Here is a 12,071-nt window from a genome sequence, read left to right on the forward strand (position 1 = left end):
AGTAATTCTTGAATTGTACAGCATCCCCAACAAAGAATATGATTCTCCATTTACACCAGGTGGCAAAATATATATGCTGTCCCCTGCACAATTTTATTACCAGTTTTTTGTTGGGGGCACACTGAGACCAATCAAGATCAAATATTGGCATCAACCACAGGCACAACACTACCCCACCTTATCAATAACAAATGCTGAGAACAAAGTGAAAATCACCAGTGTAGAGTTAGAGGATTTTACAGACCCCAATACATTAGAAACAGCATATGTTGAAGATGATGGCTCTTTGGAATTTAAAATACAAATAGGGGACAAATTATATTTAGAAAATCCTGTAGTATCAGCTGCTGAACACCCTATAGTTGCAATATTCTTGTTTACATATTATGTCTAGTTGTTGATGAATTACACAGACAAGCCCGACATAATTTTAAGAGACTCCCAGTAGTCACAAAAGGCATAGATGATTTATGGCAGAGCGACTTGATTGAGTTGTCAAGTGGACAGTTGAAAAACTTAGACAAAATCAACAAGGGCTACAAGTATCTACTCACTGTAATAGACACATTTTCAAAATTTGCATGGGCCGTGCCACTCAAATCCAAGACTGGAAAATGTGTTACAGAAGCCATCAGAACAATCATCAATCAGAGTGGAAGATCACCGCGCTATTTGCAAACAGATAATGGCAAAGAATTCTATAATTCTGTGTTCCAACAATTTATTAAAAGCCAGGCAATAAAACATTACTCGAGTTACAGTGACCTCAAAGCCTCAATTGTAGAGAGATTCAACAGAACCCTAAAAAATCTTATGTATAAACAATTTACACTTCAAGGTAATTATAAATGGCTTAATATTCTTCCAGAACTTCTACATAAATATAACAATTCTGTCCATTCCACAATCAACATGAAACCCTCTGAAGTAACTTCATCTGATGAGCAAAAATTGATCAGGACTGTTTATTATCCTAGATACCAGCCAACAACAAGAAGGGCCAAATACAGGGTGGGTGATCAAGTAAGAATAAGCAAATATAAGCACTTATTCAAGAGAGGCTTTACAAGAAACTGGAGCACCGAATTATTTACAGTGGCTCAAGTTAAACCCGGGACCCTTAACACATATATAATAAAAGATCACCGAAGAGAAATTCTCAAAGGCCGGTTCTATGAACAAGAGCTCAGCAAAACTAAACAGCCTGACACATATCTCATAGAAAAAGTCATCCGCAGAAAAGGCAACAAGTTACTTGTCAAATGGATAGGTCATCCGGAAAACAGCTGGATCGATGCAAACAAAGTGATAATATGAGCACCTGGGATGTTATAAAAAGGCTGCCAGAACCTGAACAACAGAATAAGAGAAATGGCAAGTTGCTGCCTGAAAATATTAGGTGTCTTATTGTTGGGCCATCTGCTTGTGGTAAAACTACACTAATGGTTGATAACTTTTTATTGGCACCCAACTGGTTAGACTGGAAAAACAGGCACTTGTATGTCTTCTCTAAGAGCTTGGAACAATTAAAATATCAGCAGCTGATGAAGCTATATGATGGATTGGATATTGCCACTTTTGAACCAGATGTTAAGCCACTTGATGAATGTCTCGATAATTCTGTTGTTGTGTTTGATGACGTTATACTGGATAATCAAAACAAGGTTAGAAATTTCTTCACACAGGGCCGGCACAAAAACATTGATTGCTTCTACCTGGCACAGACTTTTTCTAAAATACCGAAGCAGCTGATCCGAGACAACAGCAATTTTATATGTGTGTTTCATCAAGATCATACCAACCTCAAACACATACATGATGAATATGTAGGCGGGGACCTGAGCTACAATGATTTTTCCAAGTTTTGCAGTAGGTGCTGGAACCAGGACAGTTATGGGTTTGTCACAATTGATATGACAAGAACACCCAATAGTGGCAAATACAGAAATAAAATCAACGATTTTCTAGACGTTGAAACATATATAAATAACCATGAAAAGGCCAATTATTGATGATTTTAAGTTAAGAGATTATCTTGTAAAAAGATTTAAGGGATGGAAATCACAGAACCGAGGAATTTATGAAAAACACAAACAAACAGAACAGCCTGTAATTGATGCTATTAGTGAATTAGGTAAGAATATCAAAACTGTTACAGAGCAAAATCAAAATTTGATCACAGAGCTTGTGCCCGTAGCTGCTAGGAACATATTAGATTATCCATTCACCCCACTTTCCAGTATTCATACACCTAGTCCTATTGCTCCTCGAAGAATTGAAGCTACTCAGGATCCTATTGAATTGGGTCTTCTTGCTCAAAAATATTTAACCACACCTAAGGACAACAAAGATGAGGTCTTTGGCTTATATGCTGACACAGAGCTTTATGGGAGCATCATACATAGAATTGGCAATTTCAGAGTAACATTTATGGGAGATGATATAATTGTTTATTCAGAATCTCGTCTCGGAGAAAAAGGTGCTTTTGTTAAGTACCCCGGCACACCTGGATTGTGGGAACTGATGACTCGGAAGAGACCTGGCAGCTATACAGATCAAGATTATGATCACTACAAAGAAATATTAATAAAATCAGATGCTCTATACCAGAACAATGATCCCACACAAAAAAGAGTCAAGTCGAGCAGTGGGGCAAAATACAATAATTTAATCAAGCCCATATGGTCACAGATCAAGACTGGCAGTGGAATCAAACAATACAACACCCTGCCTAAAGAATTTGTCTGGGTTGATGATGTCAGGAAACTTGTAGATAGGTTATTGGTGATAGCTGGGGAGGAAAATGCTGGCAACCATAATTTTTACAATGAAAAGGTTGGAATTATGGACATGATAAGCACCAAATTGTCTAATTTTATAGTGAATGACACTAAGGGGATTGGATATCTTATAAAAATTATTAATACTCTACCCCCCAAATTTTGGAATATTTCTGAGGGTCGGGGGTTGGTTAATGACATTATAAACAAGTTGCCATTTGAACTACACATTCCAGGCTATCAGTATTGTGGTCCAGGCACAAAATTGGATCATAGATTAAACAGAGGGGATCCTGGCGTAAATCCCCTAGATGCTGCTTGTAGAGACCATGACATAGCATACAACACACATACCGATCTTGACAAGAGACATGTTGCAGACAAGAAATTAGAAGAGGCTGCATTTGGCAGATTTGTAAGCAAAGATGCATCTTTGAGTGAGAGAATATCAGCATTGGGAACCACCATAGCTATGAGCACCAAACAAAAACTGGGGTGGGGGCTGTGAACGTGTATATAATAAACCTACAATGAAGGCCAAGGGTGTTATGTATCAAATACCTTATGCAGGTCTCAAATCTCTTAAAACTATTGATAGTCTTTTAACCAAAAAGCAGCGCAAGAAAAAAAGCTCTTGTCTTGCAAAGGGACATGGTATGAAATTGTTGCTTAGTACCCCCCAATTAAAAAAATTACAGCAATCCAGGAAAAAATCACATGTGGGGGGATTTATATTTACCATCCCTGCCATCTTAGCTGCACTCGGGGCTGTGGGGAGCTTGGCCGGGGGATCAGCTGCCATAGCAAAAACAGTAATAGATGCCAAGAAAAATAGGGCAGAATTAGATGAGCAGAGGCGCCATAACCTGGCAATGGAGAAACAGGGCAAAGGTGTTAAGAGAGCCATGAATAAGTTTAAAAAAAACAAGAGCCGCTTACAAACCAAGATATTGAAGCTTTAATCAAGCCACTGGGCATCAAACATTTTAGGGGTGTGTACATGTCTGATTCTTTACCGGAACAACCACTCAACAAAGAGTGTGGCATTGTTAATTTGGATAAGTTCAAAAATCAGGGCACTCACTGGATTTGTTATCTTAAATATTTAAAAAATGAGGCATTTGTGTTTGATTCATTTGGAGGTGTTCCTCCTGAAAATTTAGTAAAATATCTAAATTCAACTAATCTTTATTACAATAATGCCCGTGTTCAAAACTTCAAAGATGTTAATTGTGGACATTTGTGTTTATCTGTTCTTAGATATATGTCTCAAATAAATAAACCATCAATTGAAAATTTTCAAAAAGCCTTGTGGTATTTAAAACATCATGGGGGTATTCCATCTCACCAGCCAAAATTCAATATTGAAACTCAAATTGCATGATGACATAGTGTATCCCAAAACAATAGCCCTCAGAGCATTTTACGGCATGTACCTGATCCCTAATATTACACACCACAACAATACAATTGCAGTAGGGGATCAAAAAATTGTCATCACTCCAGGGCAGTATAATCTGTCCACTCTAAATGCTCAATTACCCAGAGGTGTGGTGTTAAGTCAAAATTCTGTCACTCACAGAGTAGAGATTGTATCTGCTACAGAAACAGTGGATCTGGGTACTATAGGAGAGCTGTTAGGCTTTGAGAACAACACAAAACTTGAACCAGCCATCAAACACACTGCTATGAATATACCTAAATTCTTGGCCATAGAGACTCTGAATATTCACTGTAATGTGGCTGAGGGTATGATCACCAAATCAAATGGCATAGGCACTCACAAACAAACCGGCATCATTGCAACATTCAAACCTAATTCTGAATTCATGGAGCCAATCATCTACAATCCATCCCCAACATTATATTTTCCTGTGTGTCATAATAGAATAGATTACATCGAGTTGATGGTCACTAATGAAAAAGAAGAATTAGTTGATTTTGCTGGAGCCACAACAACTGCTATCATAGAGATTAATATTTAAATAAAAATACATACAATGGAAAATATTGAGAGTTATGAGCTGCAATCATTCCCCCCAAACAGGAGGACATTTGCAAATTTAAATCAACCCAACACAGAAATTGAGGTTGATCTTGATGTAGGGGATGGATTTATACACCCCCACAGAGCAGATCTGTACATCAAATTTGATGTTGTAAAGCTCGATGGAACAGATTATCCGGCAAATTCAAATATAAGATTGGTGGACAATTTTGTGCCACATCTATTCTCTGAAATTGAGATCAGAAAGCATGGTGTTGTTATAAACAGAGTGGATTATCCCGGCATTACCTCCACAGCTTTGGCCACATTAAAATTATCCAAGACCGAGGCTTCATACTACCAAATAGGTGGATTTGAGGCTGGTGATAAAATATTATCCAAGAACCATACAGTGCTGTTTCCTATGCGCCTGTTGCCAGGATTCTTCTCGGATTACAAAGAAATTATGTGGAAAGGCGGGTTAAGAATTACATTTAGAAGAGCTGCAAATGATAACAATGCTTTGATGAGGTACAGCACATTAAACTCTACAGGGGAAGCTCTGCCTAATACCTTACCAGATGCAGGCAAATGCATTATTCAGACTATGGAGCTAAGAATCCCAGTTGTTGAATATGAGGCCAGTTATGCTCTTAAATACAAAGCAGATATAATAAAAAATCCACAGATTCCTCTACAATTTTACACATATCAATCTGTACAGAAGCCCGCATCTGGCACATATTATGAGTTTGATGCTACAAATTCATTCTCCAGCATACAATACGACATGCCTGATTTTGTGGTGGTACTGTTTCAGACTGGGAGACACAATAATCAGGAAAAAAATTCAAGTAGATTTGATAGCTGCAACATCAAGAACATATATCTTAAAAATGGCAGAAATGAGGTCTTTCCTAGAGAAAATTACAATTTAGACATTTCCAAGGATGATTTTCTCAAATTATATGAGGCATTTTCTTCCTTCAAACGTGTCACTACAGGCAATACTGACATGTATTACACACCAGATGAATTCAAAGCACGGAGACCCATGTTTGTAATCAACACTTCAAAAAGAAAACAAGTTGTGGTGAATGACAGAACAAACATTAAAATTATCTGTGAATTCCATGAGGCATTACCTGATGACACCATATGTAGTGTTATTCTCATAGGGGAAAAATCATATGTTTATGATGTAAGAAATGAGAGTCACGGAGCAATTCTAGAGGGTCTCTGCATATTGCATTGTTTTTAATAAACAAATTGAACCTGGTATCCAGTTGAACTTAAACCGGAAGTGGACCGGAAGTGGGCCGGAAGTAGGCAAACCGGAAGTAGGCAAACCGGAAGTGGACCGGAAGTGGCCCGGAAGTGGCCCGGAAGTGGACCGGAAGTAAACCGGAAGTAAACCGGAAGTAAACCGGAAGTGGACCGGAAGTGGACCGGAAGTGGACCGGAAGTGGACCGGAAGTAGATATGTGTGGGTGGGTGTGGGTGGGTGTAGGTGTGGGTAGCCTAGTTTTAAGTCTCACAGAAGTGCCTTTTGTAAGTGTAGACAAATCAATCTGAGAGGGGGCTCTTCCTTTCCGAAAAAGCTCTTCCTTTCCGAAAAATTCTTGAGGGCATTTTTACAAAAATCTTGAATTAGACAAGATTCCACACTTGCTCAAAAAGCTCATATGGGCATGTTGAGCTTGTTTTAAGTGTAGCAAAGCTGCTGGAGGAGAGCTCTTCCTTTCCGGCGCTGTCCGTAGTATCAATTACACTACTTGGACCTATTACAAACATAAAAATTAGCCTCTATCACTAAAGAATTTTTCATTCCAAAGGAAGTGTCACGTAATTGTTTGAGATACTTTTCACAATATTCTTCAATATTCAACTATGTGGTGAATGTCGCTGATTAAAATCATATGCAATGTTGTGTATACTTCTTTCTCTCCCTAGATGTCAGCGTGATATCGATGAGTTCCTAACACGTTAGGAGCATTCTAATGCTTTGTTTTTAACACCTCGAAGAGGAGGAAATGGTTATACAAGGATGCAGTAATAATTTCTTGCTCGCTAAAGATACGTTGGAAAAACATTCGCCGCTTCATTTCCCGTGAAATTCTAGCCTGATTTGATATATCACATCACCCCCTTTCCTTTAAAATTTTTGCGTTGAATTCAATATGGCGGTCAACAATATGCCGGACCTACGCTTGACATACACGGCTAGGGATCTCCCTGTGCCTAACCTATTTTTTCATGACCAATTATACCCAGGATAACTCCTTTACATTTTGTAGGGGGTGTAAAGGGGAATTTGACTCGTCATAGTTCATGTAATGAAGCTTTTATCAGTCACATAGTTATACATATTATTTTGTATCTTCTGATCCCATTGCAGTCCCAAAATGATTTTTTGATATGTTTTAGAGTATGGCATGAGGGACAAAACATATTTTTTTCACGATTTTTGGTGATGACATGTTTTGAGATATTCAAGGTCAAATGTCAAGGTCACGTGACAAAATTATAATTTATCCAAAGGTAGGCTTGTTATTTATCACTGGAAAGCTTGTTCGATTTCCTATACAATAAGCTTTATTTGAGCTTCCTACGCGAGATGGGAGCAGAGTTACAGCACATTTAGTATAGCTAGGCGGGATCAAAAGGGGCAATTTATGCTAACTTTGACCTTGAATAATTTAACAATTACAAGACGCACGAGACTCAAATTTTTATAGTTACTAAGTTCCATGCATAGTTTCAACTCCCCAAATTTCATGAAAATCGGAGATGGTCAGGTTGGAAATTGCACATATCTGTGTTGATTTGGCATGGAATGACTCTTCTGCTCTCTCTATTCCTTCTATACTCTAAGATATTTGGCAACGTTGGCAATGCTCATTCGCTCTTCTTCTTCTTTTTCTTGAGTGAAACTAGCAACGTTTCAAATTATCATCGTACTGATTAACAATTTCGAAACACTGTGAAACCTTAAATCGAATCTTTCAACTTGCGAACAACAATCATCAAATCCACATTTGACTTAACCTATATCGTCCATTGCACCTTTCAAAGAACCTTCAATTTCATTTATTTGTTTCTCATGAAGATCTCGTGTACTAAGAATGCCTGATATTTTACAGTCATAATTTTGCATGCTTTCTTGCAACTTCTGATTTAAAAAAACACTAAGTTGCTGACCAAGGCAGTTTATTAAGATGTAAAAACACTTAACAAGTAACGTTTGAACCCTGTATCAGGGTCTTCCTCAGACGAAGAACTAAAATAAAATGATAATGTATAAATAATAAGTTCTTCCTCTGAGGAAGACCTTGATACAGGGTTCAAACGTTACTTGTTAAGTGTTTTTACATCTTAATAAACTGCCTTGGTCAGCAACTTAGTGTTTTTTTTAAAAAAAATGGAAACAAGGCTTAATTATATTACAATTCTGATTTAATTCTTCATTTGAACTTACACACGTTTCTGCTAAAGATTCGATTCTTATTGTTACATCAGAAGCCAACATGTCTATACGGTTATTAACCTGCTTAAAATCAAAATTCATAGATTCAATTTTAGACTGTAATTCTACATTGGAAGCTTCAATTTTGGATTTCAACTCTTCATTGGAAGCTTCAAGCTGAGATTTTAATTCCTCGCTGGAAGATTTTAATTCCTTATTGGAAGCTTCAAGCTGAGATTTTAATTCCTCGCTGGAAGATTTTAATTCGCTATTGGAAGCTTCAAGCCGAGATTTTAATTCCTCGCTGGAAGATTTTAATTCCCTATTGGAAGCTTCAAGCTGAGATTTTAATTCCTTGTTCGAATCTTCAAGCTGAGATTTTAATTCTTTACTAGAATTAACTACCCAGAGTTCCCTCACAACTATAATGCGCTGCAGGTTAAATCACACTATCGCCGCAGCTCACCTTTACAAGAAGAATTTAGTAACTTCACCAGTTTGTTTGTGCAATGAATATACTGCAACTCCAAACCACATTATATTTCAATGCAAACTTTATGAAACTTACAGAGAACCATTTTTACAGGAATTGTACAGGAGTGGGCATCAAGCGCCACTGACACTGCCTTGTTTACTGACTTCACCTTCATCCTCTGTAATCTATATTCTTACAAAATATCTTAATAAGTCTAATATAATTCTGTAAAAGTGTAATGAAATTTGGAAACTATTTATTATGAAAGGTATAATTGTGAGTAAATATTATGTGCATACATGTATATAATACCAATTGATAAATTGTTAACTGGTGCATGGATTTTGTCCACAACCAATAAATATTTTATATAAAAAAAAAAACTACCACGGACTGAATGCTCTTAATTGTTTCTAGCAGATCACTAAAATTAGGACTAATACGTTCTTTGTTAGCTGACAATCATACGGATTAAAACTAGGTTCACAATATTTACAAAAGTATTTCTCTATCATAGTAGAATAAAGAGAGCAATGAACAAGTGACAACTTAAGACAAGAAAAGTGAAACCATGAAAGACATTTATAGCACTGAAAAAATCTGATGTTAGCTTTCGTATCACCACAACATTCCACCTTGCGGGTACTGGTATCAGTCTTATCATCAGAATTAACTTCTTGACCTTGAACATTTGTAAACGTTGCAAGATATGTGCCCTCGTATTGCATAGCAGTCAATCAAATGCAGTTAGAATCCGCTTCAATCTCAGACCTATTGAGATTATATTTCATATTGTTCATCCGAAGAACTATAAATTTCAGAGTCCTGTCACACGGTCGCCACTTTTTGCTCGTGTCGTAGAGGCTTCAGCATTTTACTTTATGCTTAGGGAATTACTATTCTACTTCACAGCAAATTATGAAATAAGAGTAATGTAAATAGTTCAAAATCACAACACCGTTCTCTGGTGAATATATTTGTTATTTGCACTAAATTAATACATTAGTTTATGCTCGATTTCAAGTGATTCGAACTACTCACAAACGTTCTTGTTATCTCTTTCAATTATTTTCAACAACTGAAAACAGTATACAGTGACATTTCTTGCTTTTTTTACACAAGAAGTGATTATACACTTTACAATTTGAAAACATTCACAATCTAGCTAACCTATAAAATAAACCGTTTTCAATTGTGAAGGAATATGCTATTTTTTCAAATTTGCGGTTTGCTGGTGGGTCATCCTCGAGTATATTTATTATGTCACCAAAGTATGAGTCTTGCCCCGTCACAGCACCCGGACAGCCTAAGTCCGCACGGCCTTCCTTTCCCGCGACCAAGTCTCTGTCACCAAGTTTCCTTACGTGCCGTTGTTTCGGGCACGAAGCGATAGGCCAATACGCGAAGAGTCACAGCCGCCGGCACCCAGTAAGCCTCTGTTACGCCACAGTAGACGGAAGAACTGTTGGGCTTACTTCTTATCCCGGACGCCACAAAATTGGAAGATTGTGGGTATCACAGCACGAGGCCCAGGATGTCAACACCGGTCTGACTGACCGAGAGGTGAGTTGGGCAGCACTCAAGATCCCTTGTTTCCTTCCACACACGCCACTGGCCAGGGTTGATCAGGGAGTTTGTAGGGGGACCTTAAACCTGAAACCTCCTGCTCTATCATCTGGGTCCTACCGCACTCGCGGTAAGATCCCACGTAACAACAAAGATCCAGTGAGTGCATCAATATATATTTATTTATATTTATAAACATATATAAACAAATTAATTTCCTACATTTATAAACTAGCAAATTAATTCCTTTAACGACTGGTGCAAAGAAATTATAAGATACGTGAAATGTTTTTTATAAGCGATATTATTTAATTATTGCTTTTTATTAAAAATGATAATTACATTTTCATACTTTTATTGTGTTATGATTTTGTAATGGCTATTAATAGTCTCTCGAAGGGAAATATTTCCTTATCAGAATATATGTGTATATATATATATATATATATATATATATATATATACACATAAATTAATGATATTAATTAATTATTTAATAATTGACATAGCCTATATTTCATGACAATTATACAAGGTTTCGGGTTTCCCCCCCCCCCCCTCAAAAGAATCCTGGGTACAGGCCTCTTATGAATTATAGTTTCCTTACTTCGCGAAAAGTTTCATTTGTCCGCCATTTTTCAATATGATTGCCAGGGACTTTTGATATGTTATTATTAATGCTATAAAGACGTTACATACCAAATTTCAGCTTGTTATGAATTAATTCTTTTATTTTGAAAAAAAAAACGTATGAAGTGACTGCACTAATAATGTAGTTGGTAGTTTGTCATTTTTCTCAGAATATGTGTTTCTTTCACGACACCAAGAAATGTCACAGATGCGATCAAACGCTATGTTGGGTTGCAAGTATTTGCAAGGCTTTTCTGAACTTTAGTAACGGCAAAAGGACTCACCAGATGCAAAAATGGTACTGAGATAAGATTTTGTTTTGATGCCCTCTGCACGTTTCTGTGGTTCGAGGGAACGCCATTTTTATGTCACCGTGTGTGTGTGTGTGTGTGTGTGTGTTTTAATGGCTAGTAACGACACTATTACTTTATAAAAAAAACTGAAGAATAATTCTACTTACTTGCTGTTCTTCATAAAACTCTTTAAAGGTGCTTTAGTTTTACTATTATTATGAAGTCCAAGGATATGTAGTGGTACCAACCTTGATAATAACTATGGCCACTGGCAACTGATAATATTCAACTCTGATTGTATGCTTATCATAATCTGGAATAGATATTATCTTATCTAGGATGACAATATTTTCACACAAACAATGCAGGACGTCACACAAGCAGTGACGGTCCAGCCTGGAATAAGTGGGAGCAGGGCGTAGCCTATACATCTCCCGTTGAATTTCGAAGCCATGATTTAATATTGAAAATACTGTATTATCTCGTGTGTTGCAGTTGAAACTGACAGTGTAACTAATATTACAAACAATTTGAGTATTATTTTGGTAATAAAGCTGGTCACAATTTTCTACTGGCTCTAATGCGGTCCCTGGACCTACAGTTTGCCACTTCTTTTGCCACGTTTGTAATTCAGATTTGAAAGTGTAAAAAATACAAACCAGGCCATCAAAATTGTATCCACTGTTACAGTGAATAAGATAGTCATTTCGCTTTTTGGGAAGAAGTTGATGCAGTTTTGGAAGGTGTTTACTGAATGTGTAGCAGTCTGCTTGTCAATACACTTAATTGAAGTTTTCTGTATTTTTGTCAGTTCTTTTAATATCACAATTAGAATACGTGACATGATCATAGCACTGAACAAAATCATAGTCCA

General features: G+C 37.0%; 1 protein-coding gene across 1 annotated transcript in view; it reads right to left on the reverse strand.

Annotated features, from left to right (window-relative positions):
• LOC146001267 (galactosylceramide sulfotransferase-like) overlaps nt 1–11,476 on the reverse strand; it is a 74,449-nt gene extending 62,973 nt beyond the window's left edge. The window contains exon 1 of the mRNA XM_083138573.1: nt 11,365–11,476. The gene's annotated coding sequence lies outside the window, so the exon portion shown is untranslated. The remainder of the gene's footprint in view (nt 1–11,364) is intronic.
• Nucleotides 11,477–12,071: the final 595 nt, after the last annotated feature.

This window comes from Lepisma saccharinum, chromosome 17 (assembly GCF_977018435.1).
Source record: "Lepisma saccharinum chromosome 17, izLepSacc3.1, whole genome shotgun sequence".
Taxonomy (NCBI): Eukaryota; Metazoa; Arthropoda; class Insecta; order Zygentoma; family Lepismatidae; genus Lepisma; species Lepisma saccharinum.